Source organism: Phalacrocorax carbo, chromosome 4 (assembly GCF_963921805.1).
Source record: "Phalacrocorax carbo chromosome 4, bPhaCar2.1, whole genome shotgun sequence".
Taxonomy (NCBI): domain Eukaryota; kingdom Metazoa; phylum Chordata; class Aves; order Suliformes; family Phalacrocoracidae; genus Phalacrocorax; species Phalacrocorax carbo.
Window position 1 is genome coordinate 3497529 of NC_087516.1, and position 14708 is coordinate 3512236.

Genomic DNA, 14708 nt, shown 5'->3' on the forward strand with positions numbered 1-14708 from the left:
CGACGTGGCTTGCGTGATGGAGGCGAGCGGTGGTTTTGGCTGCGGTTTCCATGCACGCAGGCGGCGGAGCTGGGGCAGGGACACCGAGCGACCCTTCAGGAAGCAAGCCAAGAAACAAGCTCCAGCCAGATTTCTAGAAATGGTTATAGCATCAGCGATAGGATGTTCTTCGTTCCGCTGCACAGACGGGATTTCTGAGCTTTGGATGTAAACACAACATTGTTGTAGCGGGGATATTGTGTTTTTCTCCTCCAGGTCGCAAGTTCAGAGCTACAGCAAGTCACGTTGCTCAAAAAGCAATGCTTCTTTATGGCCATCATCAACACTTGCATACCCCAGCACCTTTTCTGTTGGGCTCAGGGTGACCGCGGCAGAGCCGGTGGCCTGAATCGTGAGGTCCGTTATCAGTTTCCAGCACACCTCTGCAGCACCCCAACCCGGTGCTGCTCTGGCTGAACATCGAACCAACCCTCAGAGCACCTGATAGTGCAGATGAAGGCTTTTAACGCAAGTGAAAGCTGAACGGGAGGGCGGGGAGTTAAGCCACAGCAGCAGAGACTGAAGAAAAAAGGGGGTTTGCTTCTGGCGCTGGCACTGCACCGCTCCAGTGTGTTCATGGAAGAGTTTCATCTCCGGGCTTGGCTCTGAGGCTCTGATTTTAGATTTGCTGTCAAAGTTTGTGAATAAAGCCAGTCAATTTTATACAAAACAAGGAACAATCAATGGGGTGAGGGTTTTTTTGCTGGTATTTATTTATAAATGGCTTGAAACAACCCACACCCACACACAACAGGGGTTGCCCCAGCAGTCACTCCACGCAGGCAAGGGGCTGAGCCTTTCCACGCTGCAAACTCAGGCTTTTTTTTTCTTGGGGATTGCTCAGCGCTTTGCACCAAAGAATAATGTTGGCTCTGTCGTAGCTTTTAGGCTGGATACAATTCAGTTTTGACACAGACCCCCCAAACACCACTGTGGCTCAGCAGAGCTATGGATCAGGGCAATTAAGGCACAAGATCTTTACCTTCATCACTTTTAAAAGCATTAAGCACCTCGCTACGGTGCTGTATATTACCAAGGGGCTTTAAGGCAAGTCTCTGCAGACGCAGTCCTGGAGGAGGCACCTCGCAGTCCATACCACCCAAATTCCCCCAAACAGCCAAAGACCCCAGACCCAAACTCTTCTCTGCAAGAGTTTTGCTAGAGCTGCTGCTGTTTCTGTCGAGGGGACACAGCGGGCAGCAGGACAAAACCTGCGGGACTCATCGCGCCGGTAGCAGGATCCCCGCGACGGTGCACGAGGAGACCTACCATGGAATTTTGTAACCTCTGGACATACTGGAGATGGAAATTGGAGCCAAAAGTCATGGATGAGGCCTCCTGGATGGACAATCTTTGACCGAGCTGTGGTGCCAGATGTTGCGTGTGGCTGTGGGGCTTTGCGTGAATCCATCACGATGGTCTCCTGCAGCCTTCAGATGACTGAACGCAAGAGGGCTTGGCTTTCCTTGGGGGGATCTGTTTTGTTTCCTTAGTGAAGACCCCGCTCCAGCAGTAAAATAAGGTGTTTGGTGCTCTGGAAGTCCTCTCCGTACCACGTACCATGCTGCTTTAAATGGTTGCGGTTTTATTTAAAACTACAGGGTTTTGGTTCAGATTTGCTCAGGTCCTTCACCCAAACAAAAGCAAGCCTCCAGCCAGGACGGCCTCCCCACACAGATATCATGTTCCTACCTCCGCCACCGTGATTTGATACGACTCATTACCTGAGCTGTAAAAGAAACAATTAGCAGTGAAGGTGCCAAGTACTCAGCCCCCCACCAACACCCTCGGCGTTAGTATTGCGAACTCGGAAACCCCAACGCAGGCGACTTTGAAAGTCTCCAATTTGTAAATACGATGACTGGCAGCAGCTCCATCTTCGAGCCCTGCACCAGGTACAGTTTTAGGCAGCCGGCGCAGATCTCGGCATCGCTCCCGCCAGGCTGGGATGCCCTGTGGTTGTCACCAGAAGGAACTCCCACCTGGGGAAAGCCAACTCGAAGGCTCCTGCCTCATCCTACAGATGAACCCATGGAGGGAGGGCATGTGGGAAGCACGAGGGTGACATTAAATGGCTGATTTGCGTGGAAGAGGTTTCTTGGGCAGGGCTAAATGTGGGTTTTTCCCCATAGATCACGCTCCTTGCTGCATTAGCACCAAGGAAGTGAAACCTGTTTCTGCGGATCATATGATGGTCAGGCACTCAATGCCATTGATGATCTCAAGGCTTGGCAGCAGGAGGCACTGGGAAAAGAACTGGAGCTTGGCTTTGCCCCTAAGCCCAAGCGTAGCCAGGGAACAGCCTGGCCACCACGTCTGACAGAGACCCTTGAGCAGTGGAATCACCCCGGCTGCCACAGGGTCCAGGACGGCGTCAGAAGCCCCTGCGTGGCGATGGGCCCGGCCTACCAGGAGCATCAGCTGCAACAGGTTTTAATAAGACAGGCTACAACGAGACACCTACATTTAACTCCTGAGGTACATAGCTGCTCTCTCCCAAACCCCAGACTTCTCACAAGCCTAAGTAAAAACAAAGAAATCCATCCACTACCTCTCAGGGCGGGGCCGTGCTCCAGGTATGACACTCTCCTGGGAAAAAGGAGATTCTTTTTCTTTTTCTGCTTCCACTACTGGCCCGCAGCACTGACAAAACCAAGCTGTTTTACCCTAATCTATCCATGTTTTCCTCACCATCCTAAACCTTGCCTATTCAAATGATGGTTTTGCTGCAGAAACTTCCACCTGTGGCAAAATAATAACCTAAGAACAAACATACACATGGGCTTTGACCCTGCATGCACGTAGATCAACAGCAAAGCTTCCAGCACTTCCAGGGTCCGGGTTTTGCAGCAGCTCCAGCCGGGACAAAGTGCACTTGCGTTCCCACAGTACCATAACAAAACAAAATTAAGACAATCCCTTCTCTATCTCCGATACCTGAAGCATGAGCAGATTATTTGTTTTCTTTTGCTCCTAAAAAATGAGAGAACGATTTTCAGGGATTTTTTCCCCGATCTGAACAGCTGTTTCTCCAATGTTGTTGATATATGCAATAAACTGGAAGCTCTCTCTACATATGCTGTTTATTCTGGTTGAATTTAGTCAGGAAACTGCCATACTTTTGAGCACATAAGTGCCAGCAAAAACTGAGAACAAGAAAACAGAGTTGAGTGCCAAGATGGCATGGGTATCATATAGACAACCTCAAAGATGCAGAGGAACTTCTGGGGTGAATAAGGGTAAAAACCATGCTCAGAGGGAGATCCCCACGTCCACACAGGACGGGGCAGCTCCGAGAAGGCAGGTGGGGAGGACAGGACCTCCTGGAGCTGTGCAGAAACATTCTGGATTATCCCAAATGACACACGGCAGCTGTAAAAGCTTTCTAGAGGCGTAAGAAGGCGATGCACGCATGCATTCAAAGCCGTGCTTTTCCTCTAGGGCTGCATCATTTAAGCAGGAGAGCAACGGTGGCTTGGAAACCCTGCATGCTCCTAAAGGGTTAAAATGTAGTTATGGAGACTGGCATGATTAAAATTCTGGTAGAGTCTATTTAAATTGCAGGGAAAGCCGAGCTTGTCCAACTGGAGAGCCAGACCGCGACTTCCCCCAAACAGGGCTTTGATTTTCCAACACAACACCCAAATCCCTCTTCTGGCTGTTGTAAAATACATGTGGGATCACGCTCCCTGTTGCACAACACGGATTGAGGAATAACTGCAGGTAAGGAGGTATGGACCAGAGGTCATCGCTCCGGAAGGGCTGAGAATTTCACTGGCGACAGAGAAGGAAGCCGAGCCCGGTCCCTGGTGGCAATGCTGCCTCGAGAGCTACGCGCAGCGGCAGCACCTGCCGATGCAAGGCCGTGGGTGGTTTCGCTCAAGCACGGCACTCAATGACAAGGATATAAGAGAAAATAGCTGAGAACAACACTCAACGTACCCAGCTTTTGTGGTCAGCAAAACCAAACCCAGGATTCGCTTACTGGGTATTCCGTCCTCCTCCTCCTCCAGCCAGCGCTTTCGGGCTGTGAGGCCGGCCTTATTTCAGGAGTCAGCACAGAGTCAAGAAGTCGTCTACGTGTTTTGTGTCCACGCGGCCCGTTTACTGGGAGGTCAGCTCACCTTCTAGGGCTCCTGCCAAACGCCTAACTTTCATAAAGGTGTTCTCAATCCACTGAGCATCCTCTGAAATACTGTGCTGCCCAAAAGCTACCTCTTATGGCTTCTGTATCTTTGCATCTCCCCTACGCGGCTCTAACACTTCCAATAACCGCCACTGCTTCGACACCTTTTCTTTTCTCCACTGCTTTTGCCAGCCTTATTTTAAAATACGCTAGAAGAGTGAAATAAAACCCAAACGCATTTTGCTTAGCCTGTGACAGGCAGGTCAGCACCAGGAGGGGAGACACCCCCACAGCCAAAGGCGTCCTCCATGCTGAAGTCACCCCGTGCTTTAGTGTGCGACAGGATTAACATCTAAACACGCTGCACGCAGGAGCTCCCAGTTGATACCTGGGGAGAAGAATACATTCTGCAGCGTCCCTTCTCTGCTAAGCGAGGCTGCAGTTCCACTAAGCGAGGCTGCAGTTTAAAGCTGGTTTTATCAGACCGGCACGTATAGGATCCAGGAGGTCCCAGATTTGGGTTCTTTTCATAAGGGAAATAACCTGAGCTCTGCCACAGATCAGAGCGCTGAGACGTGGGGCGCTTGAAGCCATCCTGCCCTCCGCTATCGCTGCCTAAACCACCCCCTCTGACGCTGGCTTTTTTATTTTGCTGCATCTACTGCCAGACCTCAGACAAGGAAAAATGATGGTGCAAAAACGATCGCACGGGGGTACGCCTGTACAACGGCAGACCGAGCTGTGCAGTCGCCGCTTGAGCAGACACAGGAACGATCTCGCAGCTTTATCCCACGTGTTCGTTTTAAAAGCGTTGTTGATTGACAGGAGCCAGTTCAATAGACTCACAGGAAGGCAAGGGCTGGAACGGGCTGAGAACAAGGCTGCTGCTTCACTCCCGGCAGCAGAAAGCAGCACACACCAACCACAAGCTGCTTTTGTTTTACATCTCAAAAAGAAAAAAAAAAATCCACCACCGCTTGCTCCAGGAGTAACAACTGCCTGTGTGAGTGGAGGGGCCAAAACCAAGCTGGGCTTTGCTAAAACCCAGACTGCACGGGACTTCAATCCTGGAATTTATTTTTTTTAAAAAAAAAAAGGTAAGAACATTGGAACCCAGAGCAAATCCCAGGAGCAGCAGCCTCCCCTGGATGCTGTCGGAGGTCAAAGGACTATTACAAGCACCTACAAGCCCAGTCGGTGGCACTGAGGGGCGCCAAGGGCTGCTGTACGGGCACGGGCTGGTACGACCTTGGCCGTACCCCGACACCACCCTCTCAGGGCACGGCCTCGCCACCCCGAGGGTGCCCGAGCCTCGGCGGCGCGTTCGGCGAGGGAAGGCGAGGGGCCGGGACGGCGGAGCCCGGCCGAGCGGGCTGTGCAGTAACCAGGAGCAACGGTGCCTGCTCCAGCCCAGAGACCGACCCGCCGGGCTCATTCCTACCCAGGGCACGCGCCGAGCAGGGCTGTGCAGGGCCGCCAATGCTGCGTGGCTGTTTCTTCAGTTTAAGCTCAGTTTTAGAACAGTTGGGGTTTGTTTAATAAGCATATTTAAATCCGTTTTTACAAAGATGCCGTTTTAATAGATGAGGTTGAGGTCAGCTTCAGCTTAACGGATGCAGAAAAGCTTTTTCCTCTGCAATTCACTGTACAAAATACATCTATTTCAGGGCTTTATTTCCACAATCTGAGAGAAATTACCACGAAAGAAGCTGTTCTTGTGCTGATATGCTTGGGTTTTTTTGAAAGAATTACAAGAACAGAAACATCATGTTGAAGAGAAAAAGATGAAACCAGCAATTGCTCTGCCCCGGGTTCAGGTGACAGCACCAAAAAGCCAATTAAGCGCCAAAATGATGCCGGTACCACGTCACCTATCAGATGCATTACAAAATGTCAAGACTGGAAGCGAAAAATCTTAGAAATGTGTATTTTCTACTGAAGTTTCAGATGAGACGAGGCACTGGACACAGGGGCTAATGACCTGGGATGGAATTCCACTGAATTGCTAATACAGAATTTTGGGTAGCTTCTTCAACAAATCTTTATTTTTAATTTTAATTCTAATTGAGCTGATTCTAAGCTGAGAAAGCCAAAGATTAAGTGAAGGGAGAAGAGCTTTTCCCCCCAGCTTTCAATCTATGAATACGATGGAGGTGGGGTGGACCCGGGTGATGTGACAAGACAAGGAGAAACCTGCGGTACGGGGTAGCTGCACAAATACGGGTATATTTGCCCCTTTTTCTCTCCAGGCACGCTCAGCTACCAGCGCCAAGCGAGAAAGGGGCTTCGCAGCCTTTCCAGCACCTCCGAGGAGGTTAGGCAGGAGAGAGAGCCAGGCTCTTCACAGGACCGCGCCAGAGGAGGACACAAGACAAGGGGCCGAAGGTGAAACAAGGGATGTTCAAACCGTCAGGAGAAGCTTTTCCACCATGAGGCCAAGTCAAGCAGGTCGCTCAGAGAGGTTGTGCAATTTCCATCCCTGGAGAATTTCAAGACCCAGCTGGGAAGAGCCCTGAGGAGCCGGGTTCCAGCCTCGCAGCTGACCCCACCTGGCGCAGGGGGTTGGACTGGAGACCTCCCCAGGCTTCACCTAACCCCGAGCCACACTGTGAGCCTGGCTGTCCCCTCTGCGATTAAAGCCGGTGCCACAAAGTCAGCCTGTCACGCTACAGACACAAAAATCTGGGTGATGGAATTATTTTATTCTGTATAAAAACAGGTGTACAAGAGAACAGAGATCCCAACACCTCGTTAAGAGACATCCCAGCACCAGGATGTTGAAAACCTTCTAGGTAATGACATGAAGTCCCCCACTTCGATGCCAGCCCTTCCCTGAGATTCCCCCCCACGCTACAACGCTGCCCCCCCCAGCACTGCGGATGCAAACAGCCTGCCGCCCCCCTCGCCAGCCTGGGGGAGATGTTATTCTTCTTGCAAAAAAATAAATAAATAAATAAAAAATAAATAAAAAATCCCCTCGATTATTTATGCTGCTTTTTAAACAACACCAGCTATTGTCAGGGAGTGATTTACAGCCCTGAATGTCACATTGAGAGTCTGGTCATGCCGGTCAGAAAGCCTGCCGCTGCCATGTCCCAGCATAAAACGTTTTATTCAAGGCACCCGGAGTCCAGCGCTGGGCAAAGCCTAAAAGGAAGCCAGTGGGTGTGACGGCCACATTTTGTACAATGATATGAAAAGAAGCAGGCAAGGGGGCTTGGGTTATTTTTTTGGGGGTGTAAGGTAGAAAAACTACAAGGAGCATCGTGCGGAGCCAAGGGAAGCTAAGTGACCGAACACTTTGGCTCAATATTGCTCTGGAGGAATTCCACGGACAAGCGTGGGGGCGAGCAGAGCTGGAGACCTTCCCAGCAGGGAGAAAACAAGGAGGGAGCTTTCGCTGTCGAGAAAACCGGGCTGGCTCAGCGGACAAGAAACCCGTTTCCTGCCTGATTGCGACTGTGTGAAGGGAAACAGGGCTCTGGAAGCAACCGTGCAAACAAAGCACAGCTACCTTCAGCCCGTGTCAGGCAGGAGCAGGAGCCTGGGAGCGCCCGAAAACCACCCAGCCACTACCAGTTTTAAATAAATTAAAAAAAAAAAAAGGCAGCAGGCCCTTTTCCACGGTGTGTTACGTTACAAAGCAAAACTGGACGGGTTGCAATCTTCCTCTGCCGCACCCCGAATGCCAGGTTTCAGGTTACTTCACCTGACGTACCTGCAAGTATTTTCTCTGAAGCGTGTTATTTCTACCGTCTCTGGTAACACCTCTCTCTTACAGGCAGCCTTTAATCTGCAGATCTTCGAAACGTCCTGCAAAGAAAGCAAGTGTCATTTCCTTCCCCCTCCCACACCCCCGTGCGCCGACGAGGAAGTTATAACCCAAGTGAAATAATAAATATCACCCCGCGAAAAGGGAACGCAGCTAGCGATAGGAAGGCCGGCGTCCCCGCGTTACTCTAACCGTCGGGATCCATCCCTCCAGCCTCCGACTCAGGAAACAGCTTTTCATCGCCGGGTATCAAAGCTCCTCCCAATTTTGGCATCTCCACCTCTTCTGCCTGCAGAACTAGTTTAAGCGCTGAAGGTTTGGGTACGGGTTTTTTTTAACCAATTCGTGGATATTTTGCACCGTATCCAGCCTTGGCGCTCAGCTTTTCCAGACGCTGCTGCACGTCTCACGGGTCTGTTTACCATCAGCAAACATCCGAACAGTAATCCCGGATTTATCACTCTGGCTTCCTGATAACTCCCCCTCGGCTGCTCCCTCAAAGCCCAGAAATCCAGTTTACTGCCCTTCGCAGGGGAACCTCTGGGCATTTTGCGAGCTGGAGCATTTTATCTCCCCCGTGATCTCAATTCACCGTGAAAATATTTGGGAAGCCTATTAGAAGCTTTCTTGATATAGGCACATAGACTCTCCCACCACTTCTGCCCACACAATTTTCTCTAACATCAAAAAAAAAAAGCAAAGGCAAACTTTTTTTCTGTTTAAATAGAACCCTATGTTCCTCAGCGCTGCTGCTCCCGTTATCTGTGAGGGTCCCCGTGAATTTTTCCAGCGACTGCCACATAAATCTCTTAATTTATAAAAAACTTGATTCCTTTTCCACCCATTTCATGAGCAAAGGCTTTCTCTTTTCCTTTAGCTGTAGCCTAACGATTAACTGCGTGACGACGGGAAAGCCCACGCTGCCAGAAGACCGCTGCGTCGCGGTCCTGAAGCAGCCCTTTGCTAAATCCTGCACAAAAGCCTTCAGAGGATGAGAACGTCTAAGGGCGTCGGGAGCGCAGACAGCTTCAGAGAGATAATGTCACCACCTAGAACAAAGACAGTGACCTGCAAGCATCGCCTTCAGAACTTTTTTTTTAAAGATATCTGCCTTCTATTCTCAATTTTAAAAAGCAGAGCAGCAGGGAGGGAGACTTTCACCCTGCACCCGCAGCTCTCACCTACCGCACGCTGCGCATCTCCTTTCACATAGTCGGTTTGTTCCTCATTTAGAGCAGTGAATGTGGTGGAAGGCAGCCTGGGCTGAGGCGACTAATTCAGGTCACACCCCAAAGCCGAGAATCGTAGGGTTGTGCCTCGATGTTGAAAAAACGGCATTTGGGGAGAAGTGATTAGTCTACCCACTGAAAAAAATCGAATTATTCCCACGGGGCCCCGTGCTGCCTGGACGCCTCGGCGCTGCTGCTCTCACACCAGCACGAGCGCGTGGGCGAGAGGCAGCCCTGGGGCATGTGGCGAAGCCTGGGGCAGAGGGGCTGTCCTCGCCAGGAGGGTCTGCCGAGCCCTGGGCAGGCTGCCCTGCGCGCCCCCACCCAACCAATGCGCCCGGGGGGGAAATGGGGGAAAAACTGCTTTCTGCTACTTTCCCCCATGCATAGCTCTGAGCAAAGCTAGAGAGGGGCTGCCCATGGGGGTGAGGATGGGGCTGAGGGCACAGAGCGGGGCTGGGGCACCCAACAAGCACTGTGGGCAGCAGGGCGAGGGAGGGGGTGCTGCCCCTCTGCCCCGCTCTGTGAGACCCCCCTGCAGCGCCGCCTCCAGCTCGGGGCTCCTCAGCACGGGAAGGACACGGGGCTGTTGGAGTGGGGCCAGAGGGGGCACAGAAATGCTCCGAGGGCTGGAGCCCCTCTGCTGCGAGGCCGGGCTGGGAGAGTTGGGGTGGTTCAGCCTGGGGAAGGGGAAGCTGTGGGGAGACCTTATTGGGGCCTCCCAGTGCTTAAAGGGGGACTCTAGGAAGGACGGGGGCGACCTCTTTAGCAAGGCCTGCTGTGACAGGACAAGGGGTGATGATGGTTTGAAACTAAAGGAGAGTAGATTTAGGCTGGATCTAAGGAAGAAATGTTTTATGATGAGGGTGGTGAAACCCTGGCCCAGGTTGCTCCGAGAGGGGGTCGATGCCCCATCCCTGGGAACACCCAAGGCCAGGCTGGACGGGGCTCTGAGCGACCTGGTCTGGGTGAAGATGTCCCTGCTCAGTGCAGGGGGTTGGACTGGATGGCCTCCAGAGGTCCCTTCCAACCCAAACTATGCTGTGATTCAGTGACCACAGCTGCATCATCTCCATGCCCAGTCAAACAGAAACAGCACCAGCAGCCGTGGCTGCACCCCCCAGACCTCCCTGGCCTCTGGCCTCGGTGGTCCGTTATCTCAAGGGCCTCCCGACACACGAGTTGTCCCCTCCCCAGCGAGAGGTGGCCAGAGCAAGGCAGAGACAGTAGTGCAACCCAAGAGTGAAGAGCTCCCAGCTTCCTTCCAGGCTGGAGGAATAAAAAGGATTTAAAGCAGATTACACTGTTTTTAAAAGGTGATCCATTCCTTATGAAATCTTACTGGGTTTGTATTGTTAAGCCGAGCAGTATTCAGCCTGCCCCAAACTTCTCTAGATGACAGGAACAGAAAACACAGGGAAGCCTGTGCCTCTCTGGGGACACGGCACGACACTTTTCCTAATAAAAATATGATTACCAAGCTGACTAATCAAGAGATAATTTCATTTTCTCCCACTCAGTCCTTCCCCTATTGCCACTGGGGTCCACGTTGGCATATGTTATTTTCATGTGGGCAGAAAGTAGTTATAGGAAAGCAATCATGGGGCTGCATTTTTTAAATTTAGTAAAATATTTATGAAAAACATAATTTTTTCCCTTTTTTTAGTGTCTGATGGCTACATGCACTGAGCCTACAACTCCACCCCACCGTGGATGAGCAACCTTCTCCACCACAGCCTGAAATCCAGAGCAGACCTCGCTGAAATCAGCACCACTTGAAAGCTGAGGTCAACACCCGCGATCTTCAGAACAGAATTGTACGAGAATAAAGCCTTTTGGGTAAAGAAAAACCTGCATCTTCTTTGGACACTGAATAACCTTTCCTAGAAGCTTCAGGCACTTGGGGAAACCACCTGGGTAACACGCAGCTTTCTGCTTTTATAAGAGATTGACGGATTTGAAACCAACCCAAAAGACGACTCGTTCAATTTGTTGAAAGCATTTTATCACCAATCACTGGTTTGGGACCTCAAGCTTCTCCCCACTCCAAAAATGAAAACTTAATCTACCAGATTCAGTAGACTAAAACAGAGAAATTATTATACGTGCAGGAAAATCTCAGTGTAATTGTTCTAAAGTTGCATTACGTGACCAACGAGCAGGCTTGCCGCTGACTGGAGGTATGTGCATATGGTGACCATCATCACCAGGCCACGATGTGCCCATCATGGGGATGTGCTTTTGAACGAGAGTCACAGAATCACAGAACCCCAGGTTGGAAGGGACCTCAGGGATCATCTAGTCCAACCTTTCTGGGAAGAGCACAGCCTAGACAAGATGGCCCTGCACCCTGTCCAGACAACTCCAGAAAGTGCCCAATGTGGCTGGGTCAACTCCTTCCCCAGGGAGATTATTCCAGTGGTGACTGTCCTCATCATGAAAAATTTCCCTCTCGTGTCCAATCGGAATCTTCCCAAGAGCAGCTTGTGTCCATCCCCCTTGTCCTCTCCGTGGGACTCCGTGTAAAAAGGGAGTCTCCATCTTCTCTGTAGCTGCCCCTTAAGTACTGGTACACGGGGATGAGATCCCCTCTGAGCCTCCTCTTCTCAAGGCTGAACAAACCCAGCTCTCCCGGCCTATCCTCGTATGGCAGCTTCCCAGTCCTTTGAGAAACTGAAGTTAAACTCCTGGAGGGAGTTCAAATTGAAGATAGGAGGGTTCCTAGGGGAAAAAAAAAAGCTACAATTTTAAGACAGTGAAGACTGAGTTGGGGGAAGGTTGCATTCTCCAGTCTCAGCGCAGCCACAAAACCTTCACTCTTAGCTTGGGTACCACCACTGATCGTTGTGTGTCCTGTTGATGAAGATATTTCAACCCAGCTCCCTCCACTCCCTCCAGTCTGAACTGGACTCTTTTCAGCGGTGCCCAACGCCAGGCCAAGGGGCCACGGGCACAAGCTGGAACACGGGAAGTTCCCCCTGAACATGAGGACAAACCCCTTCCCTGTGCGGGTGCCAGAGCAGGGGCACAGGCTGCCCAGAGAGGCTGTGGGGTCCCTTCCCTGGAGACATTCACCCCCCGCCTGGCCGCGGCCCTGTGCCCCTGCTCTGGGGGTGCCTGCTCCAGCAGGGGTGGGACGGGGTGAGCTCCAGAGGGCCCTTCCAACTCCCACCAGTCTGGGATCCTATGATTCCTCAAGCCTCCTAAAAGGAATTCATTGCAACAAACACCATGGCAAAGAGAAAGAATTACTTAAAACCCCAAATAAAGCTCCTTTTTTTTTTTTTCTGACCATGTAATTGCAAATAACAAACATATCTGTGGTTTACAGAGGAGGCAATAAATTAAAGCTACAGTCACAAATCAGACCAAAAAAAGATGCTTAAGTCATTCAATCCACTACCCCAGGACGGCTGCGCCCCCTTGGGACACTTCTCAGTTTTGTGAAAGACTTGGAGCCCTGGCCTGAGGAAGTACAACACGAAGAGCACTTTCGGAAATGGTTTTTTTTCTTACAAAATTAAGCCAGCCCTCTGGTCCTTCTTGAGCACAGCCTCTTCGCTCTGGTTGCAGCGAAAGCAATGGCTCTTTAGCAAATAAGCTTTTTATTTGTGAACTGAGCACGTCATAAAACCACCAAAGAAGTTTAATCCTTGGCAAAATGGTTGCCTGTGTTTCTTCTGCAACTGTCTGAAGAAGGTGGCTGCGCCACTTCAGTTTACAGAAGAAGAAAGTGGCACTTAAAATCTTTTAAACTATAAATTGGTGCAAAAAGACGCATTTCAACCCATTAGGAAGCTGAAGACCCCAGCGACCTAACTGCCCCTCCGATAAAGGCCACAGCAGAACGGCCCCATGAGACGCACCAGCGGCAGCGGGACCCGGCCCTGGAGGTGGCAGTAATTCTCCTCACCTTCTGCTGCTCTCACCAGACACTGCAGGATTTAAAAAACAAAAAGCCAACCGCCTATATTGTTTTCATTTTTCTCTGAGCTGTGCCCCTCAGCCAATGCTCAGAATGCACAGGGTGCCTATTTCTGTAACTCTGGCGAGCAAAGGTCACTAAACAAAACAAGTTGAGGGGATTTGGGCGTTGTGGTGAGGGTTGTTTTTTTTTTTAATTTTCGTTATTTTTTGATATTTTGCATGTGGTATTTTGTATTAAACCTGTAGCCAGGCACATCCCAACTCACAGAAGTTAGCAGGGAAGAAGAAAAGCCTTCTAACCACATACCCATGGACATGGCACTAGTTTCCACTGCGTTTGCAGAGTATGTTTCAGAAAGGAGAAATTTAAGGTGAACTCAAGTCATTACGCCAGAGGTGGGTTTCTCTGAACAAGTAAACAGTCCCTACGCCCCAGCTGAAGTTCAGCTGGGTGGAAGCCCTTACAGCCAGCCACCCTGCCAAGCGCAGGGCTTGCTTTCAGAGCAAGGCCGCCCGTTAAGACCCTCAGGACTCTCCAACGTGGTATAAGCTGGAAGAAAGGCCAAAGCTGAAGCGACTGAGCTTTTCAGCGGGTTCATCCACGGCTTGGGCGATCTCGGCTGATTTGGGCTGTGCCGTAGCCATCTCCCGCACCGCAGCTGTGACAGCAGCACAATAGCATGAATAATTTTTGTTACTCACTCTGTACTGAACGACAGCATTCAGAGTCTAAATTAAGAACACGAAAACGATTAACATTACCATTAACCTCAGCCCCACCCTCAATGCACTACATAAAAGCATACGTAACAATCACAAAGATAACATTGTGTGTCATAAATATCACACACAGGAATACAGCAGTCACAGCATTTGTTTCCTGACCCGGGAAAGCTGCTATAATTGTAGTGTATTGTGCTCGCGGAGGATTTAGATTTGGAAGTTGGTTGCCAACAAGTCCTTGTTTGCTGTAATTTCCCATCAGGCTCTTAAAACTCATCGGGTTCCCAATCAACGGCGTGTCGTCGCGCTGCTCCGAGTCCTGCACCGTACGGTTCAGCAGGAATTTCATGTTCTCGGTGGAAACAAATCCAGATGATCCTGGGGATATACAAGCTAGATGTGGAGATGCCAAGCAATTAGAGCAGAATGTGCGTGTTTGGCCTTTTTGATGCACATTTCACAGCTAAGGGCATCTAACCCAAAACCACCTTCGCTCTCGGAGGCCCTCCATGCAAGTCAAGAGGGCAGATATTCAGGAGTTCTTGGTTTTAAGTAATTCGGCTCCAGGGGCTGATGTGAAATTACTGGCATTCAGAGAAACCACCACGCCCTTTTGAATGGGCACTCTGGCCATGGCATTTTCCCCTCCTGGTAGCAAACCATCCTTGGAAGCAAAATTCTCCCAAGTATTCCCCCACCCCTCTCCAGACCGAGAATTTAACCTTCCCGGATGACAAATCTGAGGTGTATAAATGACACCTCCCCTTTCCAGTGAGCCCCTAATGATGTAGCCCCTGACAAACCCGCTGGTTTTTGCAGTCCTGCCTTTATAAAGCCGTCTTTCCCTGCAACGAAGCCTTCTCCATTCACTATTTCCAGGTAATGCCAATAC

The 14708-nt window shown here is 50.6% G+C and overlaps 1 protein-coding gene across 3 annotated transcripts in view; it reads right to left on the reverse strand.

Moving 5' to 3' along the window:
- PTPRA (protein tyrosine phosphatase receptor type A) overlaps nucleotides 1-14708 on the reverse strand; it is a 133881-nt gene that overhangs the window by 83778 nt on the left and 35395 nt on the right. The window contains exons 1-2 of one of the 3 annotated variants that reach the window (XM_064448857.1): nucleotides 8130-8289; nucleotides 7884-7978 (exon numbers count right to left, since the gene is read on the reverse strand). The exons of 1 other annotated variant lie outside the window; for it this stretch is intronic. The gene's annotated coding sequence lies outside the window, so the exon portion shown is untranslated. Of the gene's footprint in view, nucleotides 1-7883; nucleotides 7979-8129; nucleotides 8290-14708 lie in introns of those variants that run through there. One more of the 3 variants, XM_064448856.1, reaches the window with a different exon arrangement.